The following is a 10,334-nucleotide window of genomic DNA, read 5'->3' on the forward strand; positions in this document are numbered from 1 at the left end:
TTACTTGCCGATTGTACACGCATGTTTTCCGTGAGATGCAGCTGCTTGAAGTGTCGCCATAGCGTAGATGACTTCAGACACGCGCCGATGGTCTCCGCTGGTGTGCCGCGCACTACCACCGGCAAAATCTGGCGGAAGTCACCGGAAAGTACAAATACTTTCCTCCAAAAGGCTCCTGGTCGTTACCCATGATGTCACGCAAAGACCTGTCCACCGCTTCGAAGGCGTGCCTGTGAGTCATTGGAGCTTCGTCCCAGATAACCAAACTGGCTCGCTCGATCAACATCTTGAGGCGCGATTGTTTGTAAATCGCACACGTCGACTTGTCGTTCAGCTTGAGAGGTATCTTGAACGTCGAATGCGCTGTGCGCCCACCATGAGCAACAGCGAAGCAATTCCACTCGAAGCCACAGCAATCGCGATCTTCCCGGACAGTCGCACCTTCGCCAGGATATGCCGCAGCAGAGTTGACTTTCCTGTACCTCCCGGGCCGTCAATAAAGAACAGCTTGTTGCCTTGAACTGGTGCTTCGGCCGCCTGGATGATTTCGTCGTAAATAGCTCGTTGGCCGTCGTTCAGCTGGCTTTCTTGGTCCACAATGGCTTGAAGGGTAGAGTGCTGGTACCCTCCAGTTCGCGTCGAATGAGGTTGTTCCGCAGCAGCGAATCCAGCACCAGCCGCGGGTAGTCATCCAGCTGAGGGAGGTCAAAGTCCGCCACTACGTAGCCATTGATTTGGAGCAGGTCGTTAAGGTCCTTGAGTGTGGAACCTGATCATGTCTTCCTTCTCCTGTCCTTCCAAGCCCCGGTATGTGCGCGAAGTCTTCAGAAAGAACGTCGTAGAATCGATTCCACAGAACGCGAACCTCCGAAACTTGAGAATAAACAATGATCGTCGCGAAGAGCTGGCGGAGTTGGTACGGCATCTTGAAGGCAGCGGCTTCTTCCATACACGCAATCCATTCTGCGTCGTCTTCAAGGTAGCCCAGTTTGAGTGCGGCTTGGCGGTACGACGCATACGTAACACCATCCACTGTCCGAAGCTTGGCAAAGGACTGAGGTCCCTCCGGTGACACAGCAGTACACGCATGTAGAACCGCTCCATGTCCCGAGGGGTCACATGAACCATCCGCCCAAGCGCCGCTTGGTATTGTTTGCGACGAACCCATTTCTTTGCCTTGTCATCCCATCGGAATAGCTTCGGGATGTCTTGGTACACCATGGTCTTTGCAACTTGGTTCTCCGGAGCCTCGCTCGCACACAATTCGAAGAAGCGGGTCAACATCGAGTGGCGACCGCGAGTGAGAACTCGATCCGGGTTGTCGCTCGAACGGAAGGTCACGAATTGCTCGTTCTCCAGGTGGATCGTCAGCTGTACGATGGAATGCGTCTTGCCTTGAACGGAGAAGTCGAGAAGCCGCATACATGCCTCTATCGGAGATATATACCTTGCGTTCAGGTACCGAAGAATCTCGTTGGGATCCATCCTTGCACCGTTCGACTCCCCGCCCACCGTTTCCACAGTGATTACAGCCTTGTCGGACCCCTTGTAGACGTACTTGTACAGATATTTGACCGCCGTGAGGGCCGTACAAACCTCCACGTTGATATGGCAGTTGTACTTCTGCGAAAGGTAGGGATTGTACGGGACCACCCATTGGTTAATGGTGGCGTTGTCGTACTCCCTTCCCTTGAACTTGAGTACTCCCGGTGGCCGGCGGCGACGTCTGCAGACAGGAAACCCGTTCACGTTTCCTTGGGTAACCTCTACCAACGGCTTCGGGTATCCCTTCGTGCACTTTCCGTCCTTCATGCAGGGGCTGGAGGGGTTCGCCGCGCCACATGGACCATGCATCATGCAAGTGAGGATGGTCTCGTACAGCTGGGGTTGATCTCGGCGTCCGGGAGCTCCGAAGAGCACAACTTGTCGATGATTTGTCTTGTACGCGGCTTGTCTTCGTCTGCGAGAATAATCAGAATGTGTGCGTGTGGGAGGCCCTCTTCTGGAACTCCACCACGTAGATCCTCGCCAGAACACGTCCCAGTACGCCTTCATCCAAGTCTTTCAGCATCGCCGCCAATTTCTGCTGCCAAACGCGGGCTACAATGTCCGGGCGGTCTTGTGCGCTTTGGTTTGGCTCCGGTATCTTTCCTGGATCTCGTCCCACGTAGGGTTGCACGTCATAGTAACGAAGACGTCCGGTTTCCCGTACTCCCGCACGATAGCCATGGAATCTTGGTAAGACTTGTACATGGCCCGCGGACTCCCCGAATGCGTAGCTGGTAGAACGATGCGCTTGCCGATTTGGTCCAGGAAGTGTCCCGAGCGACGCTGCGGTTCATCGGGGTGCTGGAGCGCCCCAGTTTCGCGGTTGTACTCCGTCAATAGGGCTTCGCCCTCGCGCAGAACCGCCGTGTTTTCACTTAGAAGCGCGTCTCGAACCCCGCTGTACTGATCGGCGCGAAGTTCAGCTTGATGGGATGCCACCCAACGCAGTTGCTCTTGCTCGCACTTGGCTCGTTGATCTACGCAGTACTGCTGGAATAATCGCCCACCTTGGTGCAGTACCGACTCGTCACCGACTTTCTGGAATAACCGGTAGGCTACATGCTCGGAGGGACATTTCACGCTTCTTTCTGCGCACCACGTTGTTCGCATACACGTCTGTGTAGGTCCAACCCAGTTCTCCATGCGGAAGAAGTAGTGGGTACTGCAACGGGTCATACACAGAGTGCGTCTCGAAGAGCCGAAGCAGCGAGTGATCTTTAGTACGCAGAAGGATGTCGCGCGGGCTGTCCAAGTTGCCATCCTCGATAAGAGTCGCCCCAACTTCCGAGACCGTTGGTAGGTTGTGGGTTCGTGGGTTTGACCTCTTCTCGTGCAGCCGGAACACCATATCAACCACCTCCTTTCCCGCCGCCTGGTCGGCGCGCAGCTTCTCCGCGAAGTTGAGATATTGTTGCGCGAACGGATTGCACTCCTCCATCATCTGCTCCATCTCCAGCAGCGTCCCGGCGTGGAGGTCAGCGAAAATACCTCGGCGACGCTCCGCTCGCTGTTGCATGTCTGGATCGACGATGTAGATCTGGGCAAACTTGGGGGCATGGGCTCGTTTGTGAACGTATCGATACGCGGAAGTAGAGAGCCCAAGTAGTGCCCCATGGCTCCTTGAATACGATACGTGTATACACCACGTTGTCCAGCAACGCTCTCGTCTTGGTTCACGTCCCTGAAGTTGGACCGGTTGCTACAGGAAGCCCCAATCGACGTGAAGGCAAAACTTGGTTGTAGGCACGAATGCGGCGCCGAAACTCGGCATCCGTGTACAACTGGTGCAGTCGCGGAGGCGCAGCTCGTAGTGAAGGTAGCTGCACCGCTCCCTCCAAACAACAGCCTTTTTTGGACTCTGCAGGCCATTTCCACGCGTTGCAATGAGGGCAGATCGTAGTTGGAGGCAGTCTGTGGCGCCCATTAACGATGTTGTCGCCGCTGAGCATGGAGACTCTGAAATCCTCCTGGTTTGCGAGTGCATGACCTCTGCGAAGAGTGCTGCGCCGTATACGCTCCTGTTGTCGTCGTTCCTCTCTCACCTCCTCCTCTTGAGCGTCTCGAACCGTGGCTTGATACTCCCGAAGAGCCACTCGCTCTGCTTCCGCTTCTTCTTGCGTCAGATTAGCCCGACGTTCTTCCTGGCGAACGCGTTCGCGTTCCTGGCGTTCTTCACGTTCATCTGGCGTTTCTTGCTGGCGTTGTTGGGCGTGTTGTAGACGATCGGTCTCCTGCATGATCTCCCGTTGTTGCTCGGTTTGGTTAGCTCTTCTAGCGGCCTGTAGTAAACGGCTTTGCTCGCGCGCTGTGCTTCGTTCGGCCTCTGTTAATAGAGCCCTACGTGTCCTTTGGCGTTCTGCATCTCTACGTCTTTGACGCTCGCGTTGGGATCCCGTCATGTTCGCCCTTCTAATTCGGGCTCTCTGTCTCGCGCGCGGCGTCGTTCTGTTTGAGACGCCGTCATTGCAGCGCGCCTCCTACGCGCTGCCTCCGCCGGGGTCGAGCCAGGAACTTGCTCCGTTGTGCTGACATCAGTTGCTACAACTGTAGAATCAACAGGCGCCGCTGCCTGGACCGGAGGTTCTTCTCTGCGGATTGGTGGAGGCCCAACAGACGTGTTTCCGGCCGCAACATGACTCTCGACAGCCGTGACAGTAGCGGCCGTGTCTGTCACGATAAGCGATTGAAATTCCTTGTTTAAGTTGTATCGTTTAGCCCTCCGACGCGCTTGGCGGCGCCTTTTAGCGGCAGGCTCCTCTGGAGCAGCCGGGGTTGCGTTGATACGCTCGTTGTCCCGCAAGGCCTGCTCGATCTCCTCGCGCGTCCATTTCCTTTCGTTCGAGCCATTCTGGGCTGCGTACACGCAACAGAGTCACATGACGCGTTAGACATAAAGTCTAAGAACACCGTCGCCATTTCCAGGGTCCTATACACGCGCCCCGCCGCGGACACAGAAGCGCAAATAGGTGCGTCCACCTAAAGCGCCGGTCCCATACACGACCACTGGCCCGGAGATGAGGCAGGTCACCCGGCTTCGCCGAGATCTGCCCCATTTACCCCGGATTGGTATGAGATTTCCACGCCGCTGGCGGGCGGACGTGGGCACCTCAGGGTCGCGGCTCCCAAGAGCGGTCGCTGCGGCAAGGGCACGCGCAATCCTACGTCGGCGGCGGGTGCCAGCTGCAGTCTTTCTTATCATCTTAAAATGGGTATTGCTACCCACTTTAGAGAAAGTAACGGTCAGTATAGTGGAGAGCTGCAGTACCCAAATGCCATTCTCCAAGGTAATTAAACCCGGGATGCAAGCAAGAGAGCAATGTTGCAGATTCGGGACGGCCTGCCTGGCATCTGTGCGCCAACGGGGAGTCTCGACTACATGGCCGTGTCGTGGAACCCACTGCAACTCCCCGTGGCCCCACCGGAGTAGGCACCAGGCCGCCCTTAATCCCACACTATAATACCTCGACTGCCCTGAAGGTACCAGTTATCCCAACAGGCGGAACTCCCGAAACCGACACTTCTATTACAGTTAGGAAACTATGTAGCTAAGCGTACCTTAGTCCCTGTGCGGCGCTCGCGTCCTGTGGGGCTCGCTGCAGCGCCCGACGTCCGAGCGCTTCCTCGCTCCGCCGCGCGCGGAATTCAAAAGGAAATGTGAGCGCTGAGGCAAAATCGGCCAATCACAGCGCGTTATAATTATCACGCATGGCTATGTTGTAATATCGGGCAAACATAAGCCAGTCCGGAAGATGGTGAGATGCCATAGGGCAGGTTACTAATGCGCTAATGCAGGGCGGTAGGACAATGCGCTACGGCAGGCTGATGCCCCAAGGGCGGAACACGACGAACTTACAGACAAACTTACAGGATACTCGGTTAGTTGTGGTAGACTAGCGATCGCCGCGCTTCGCGGCGGTGTGTGTGTGGTTAGTCATAGGCGGTTACGCTCGCGGTTCCAGCTCGCTCCACTATTTGTCATAGCCCCCTCCGCATCGCTCCGGTGGGTTTACAGTTCGGCGCAACCCGTTACGCTACTTGGCAATCCTTTCGTCTCAACCCGTTACGCTCGCTGTGCCAGCTCGCTCCACTACTGAACATACCGTTGCTGTAACCCGTTCCGCTCGCTGTGCCAGCTTGCTCCACTACTGAATATACCGTTCGTCCCAACCCGCTCCACTACTGAATATACCGTTCGTCACAACCCGTTACGCTCGCTGTGCCAGCTCGCGCCACTACAACGGATAGCGCTCGGTACTTGTAGGTCCTGCGGCCTTGCAGGTCCGAAGTGCTTGAAGGTCCGGCGTACTTCATCGACAATTTATCGCAACCCGTTACACTCGCTGTGCCAGTTCGCTAGGCCACTACTTACCATACCGTTCATTGCAACCCGTTGCGCTCGCTGTCCCAGCTCGCTCCACTACTTACCATACTGTTCGTCCCAACCCGTTACGCTCGCTGTGCCAGGTCGGTGCTTGAAGGTCCCGCAGGTCGCGCTTGAAGGACCATTCATCACAACCCGTTACGCTCGCTGTGCCAGCTCGCTTCACTACTGGATATACCGTTTGTCCCAACCCGTTACGCTCGCTGTTCCAGCTCGCTCTACTACTACGCGATCGCGTTCGGTGCACGAATGTCCAACATGCTTGAAGATCCTGCGTGCTTGAAGGTCCTGTGGAAGGTGCTTGAAGGTCCGGGATCACCCCTGTCCAGCGCACGTCTTGTATTTCGCGCGCTGTATCGCGAAATGTGTGTGGCACCCCGAATAGCAATATATTCTAACAGAGAGGATTTCGGCCAATCACAGAGCAGTAATAATATATTATGTATTTAGCTCACGCCCAGAAGGTCGTCGTCTATTAACTTTATCGACTTTAGGGCGCATATACGGGTTGCTATATCGCGCACGCAGCGCACCGTCGTCGCTGTGCGGCGCTCGCGTCCTGTGGGGCTCGCAGCGGCGCCCGCCGTCCGCGCCCTGCGTCGCTCCGCCGCGCCCGAATTCGAATTCAAAACGGAAATTTTAGCGGGTGGCAATTTCAGCCTATCACAGCACGAATAAATATAACGCAAGGCTATTTTTGTAATATCGGGCATAGATTAGCCAGTCAAAAGGATGGTGGGATGCCATAGGGTAGGCTACTAATACACTGTCGCCAGGCGGGAAGGGCGCTCCCCCGACGATGCTCTACGGCAGGCTAAGCCCCAAGATAGAGAACGGACGGACTTACAGACAAACATACAGGATACTCTGTTAGTTGTAGTAGACTAGTTGATCGCCGCCGCTTCGCGGCGGTGTGTGTGGTTAGTCATAGGCGGTTACGCTCGCGGTTCCAGCTCGCTCCACTATTTGTCATAGCCCCTCCGCATCGCTCCGGTGGGTTTACAGTTCGGCGCAACCCGTTACGCTACTTGGCAATCCTTTCGTCTCAACCCGTTACGCTCGCTGTGCCAGCTCGCTCCACTACTGAACATACCGTTGCTCGCAACCCGTTCCGCTCGCTGTGCCAGCTTGCTCCACTACTGAATATACCGTTCGTCCCAACCCGCTCCACTACTGAATATACCGTTCGTCACAACCCGTTACGCTCGCTGTGCCAGCTCGCGCCACTACAACGGATAGCGCTCGGTACTTGTAGGTCCTGCGGCCTTGCAGGTCCGAAGTGCTTGAAGGTCCGGCGTACTTCATCGACAATTTATCGCAACCCGTTACACTCGCTGTGCCAGTTCGCTAGGCCACTACTTACCATACCGTTCATTGCAACCCGTTGCGCTCGCTGTCCCAGCTCGCTCCACTACTTACCATACTGTTCGTCCCAACCCGTTACGCTCGCTGTGCCAGGTCGGTGCTTGAAGGTCCCGCAGGTCGCGCTTGAAGGACCATTCATCGTAGCCCGTTACGCTCGCTGTGCCAGCTCGCTTCACTACTGGATATACCGTTTGTCCCAACCCGTTACGCTCGCTGTTCCAGCTCGCTCTACTACTACGCGATCGCGTTCGGTGCACGAATGTCCAACATGCTTGAAGATCCTGCGTGCTTGAAGGTCCTGTGGAAGGTGCTTGAAGGTCCGGGATCACCCCTGTCCAGCGCACGTCTTGTATTTCGCGCGCTGTATCGCGAAATGTGTGTGGCACCCCGAATAGCAATATATTCTAACAGAGAGGATTTCGGCCAATCACAGAGCAGTAATAATATATTATGTATTTAGCTCACGCCCAGAAGGTCGTCGTCTATTAACTTTATCGACTTTAGGGCGCATATACGGGTTGCTATATCGCGCACGCAGCGCACCGTCGTCGCTGTGCGGCGCTCGCGTCCTGTGGGGCTCGCAGCGGCGCCCGCCGTCCGCGCCCTGCGTCGCTCCGCCGCGCCCGAATTCGAATTCAAAACGGAAATTTTAGCGGGTGGCAATTTCAGCCTATCACAGCACGAATAAATATAACGCAAGGCTATTTTTGTAATATCGGGCATAGATTAGCCAGTCAAAAGGATGGTGGGATGCCATAGGGTAGGCTACTAATACACTGTCGCCAGGCGGGAAGGGCGCTCCCCCGACGATGCTCTACGGCAGGCTAAGCCCCCAAGATAGAGAACGGACGGACTTACAGACAAACATACAGGATACTCTGTTAGTTGTAGTAGACTAGTTGATCGCCGCGCTTCGCGGCGGTGTGTGTGGTTAGTCATAGGCGGTTACGCTCGCGGTTCCAGCTCGCTCCACTATTTGTCATAGCCCCTCCGCATCGCTCCGGTGGGTTTACAGTTCGGCGCAACCCGTTACGCTACTTGGCAATCCTTTCGTCTCAACCCGTTACGCTCGCTGTGCCAGCTCGCTCCACTACTGAACATACCGTTGCTCGCAACCCGTTCCGCTCGCTGTGCCAGCTTGCTCCACTACTGAATATACCGTTCGTCCCAACCCGCTCCACTACTGAATATACCGTTCGTCACAACCCGTTACGCTCGCTGTGCCAGCTCGCGCCACTACAACGGATAGCGCTCGGTACTTGTAGGTCCTGCGGCCTTGCAGGTCCGAAGTGCTTGAAGGTCCGGCGTACTTCATCGACAATTTATCGCAACCCGTTACACTCGCTGTGCCAGTTCGCTAGGCCACTACTTACCATACCGTTCATTGCAACCCGTTGCGCTCGCTGTCCCAGCTCGCTCCACTACTTACCATACTGTTCGTCCCAACCCGTTACGCTCGCTGTGCCAGGTCGGTGCTTGAAGGTCCCGCAGGTCGCGCTTGAAGGACCATTCATCGTAACCCCGTTACGCTCGCTGTGCCAGCTCGCTTCACTACTGGATATACCGTTTGTCCCAACCCGTTACGCTCGCTGTTCCAGCTCGCTCTACTACTACGCGATCGCGTTCGGTGCACGAATGTCCAACATGCTTGAAGATCCTGCGTGCTTGAAGGTCCTGTGGAAGGTGCTTGAAGGTCCGGGATCACCCCTGTCCAGCGCACGTCTTGTATTTCGCGCGCTGTATCGCGAAATGTGTGTGGCACCCCGAATAGCAATATATTCTAACAGAGAGGATTTCGGCCAATCACAGAGCAGTAATAATATATTATGTATTTAGCTCACGCCCAGAAGGTCGTCGTCTATTAACTTTATCGACTTTAGGGCGCATATACGGGTTGCTATATCGCGCACGCAGCGCACCGTCGTCGCTGTGCGGCGCTCGCGTCCTGTGGGGCTCGCAGCGGCGCCCGCCGTCCGCGCCCTGCGTCGCTCCGCCGCGCCCGAATTCGAATTCAAAAACGGAAATTTTAGCGGGGTGGCAATTTCAGCCTATCACAGCACGAATAAATATAACGCAAGGCTATTTTTGTAATATCGGGCATAGATTAGCCAGTCAAAAGGATGGTGGGATGCCATAGGGTAGGCTACTAATACACTGTCGCCAGGCGGGAAGGGCGCTCCCCCGACGATGCTCTACGGCAGGCTAAGCCCCCAAGATAGAGAACGGACGGACTTACAGACAAACATACAGGATACTCTGTTAGTTGTAGTAGACTAGTTGATCGCCGCCGCTTCGCGGCGGTGTGTGTGTGGTTAGTCATAGGCGGTTACGCTCGCGGTTCCAGCTCGCTCCACTATTTGTCATAGCCCCCTCCGCATCGCTCCGGTGGGTTTACAGTTCGGCGCAACCCGTTACGCTACTTGGCAATCCTTTCGTCTCAACCCGTTACGCTCGCTGTGCCAGCTCGCTCCACTACTGAACATACCGTTGCTCGCAACCCGTTCCGCTCGCTGTGCCAGCTTGCTCCACTACTGAATATACCGTTCGTCCCAACCCGCTCCACTACTGAATATACCGTTCGTCACAACCCGTTACGCTCGCTGTGCCAGCTCGCGCCACTACAACGGATAGCGCTCGGTACTTGTAGGTCCTGCGGCCTTGCAGGTCCGAAGTGCTTGAAGGTCCGGCGTACTTCATCGACAATTTATCGCAACCCGTTACACTCGCTGTGCCAGTTCGCTAGGCCACTACTTACCATACCGTTCATTGCAACCCCGTTGCGCTCGCTGTCCCAGCTCGCTCCACTACTTACCATACTGTTCGTCCCAACCCGTTACGCTCGCTGTGCCAGGTCGGTGCTTGAAGGTCCCGCAGGTCGCGCTTGAAGGACCATTCATCGTAACCCGTTACGCTCGCTGTGCCAGCTCGCTTCACTACTGGATATACCGTTTGTCCCAACCCGTTACGCTCGCTGTTCCAGCTCGCTCTACTACTACGCGATCGCGTTCGGTGCACGAATGTCCAACATGCTTGAAGATCC

The sequence above is a fragment of the Phytophthora cinnamomi genome, assembly GCF_018691715.1.
Source record: "Phytophthora cinnamomi strain GKB4 chromosome Unknown Contig116, whole genome shotgun sequence".
In the NCBI taxonomy this organism is placed as follows: Eukaryota; Oomycota; class Peronosporomycetes; order Peronosporales; family Peronosporaceae; genus Phytophthora; species Phytophthora cinnamomi.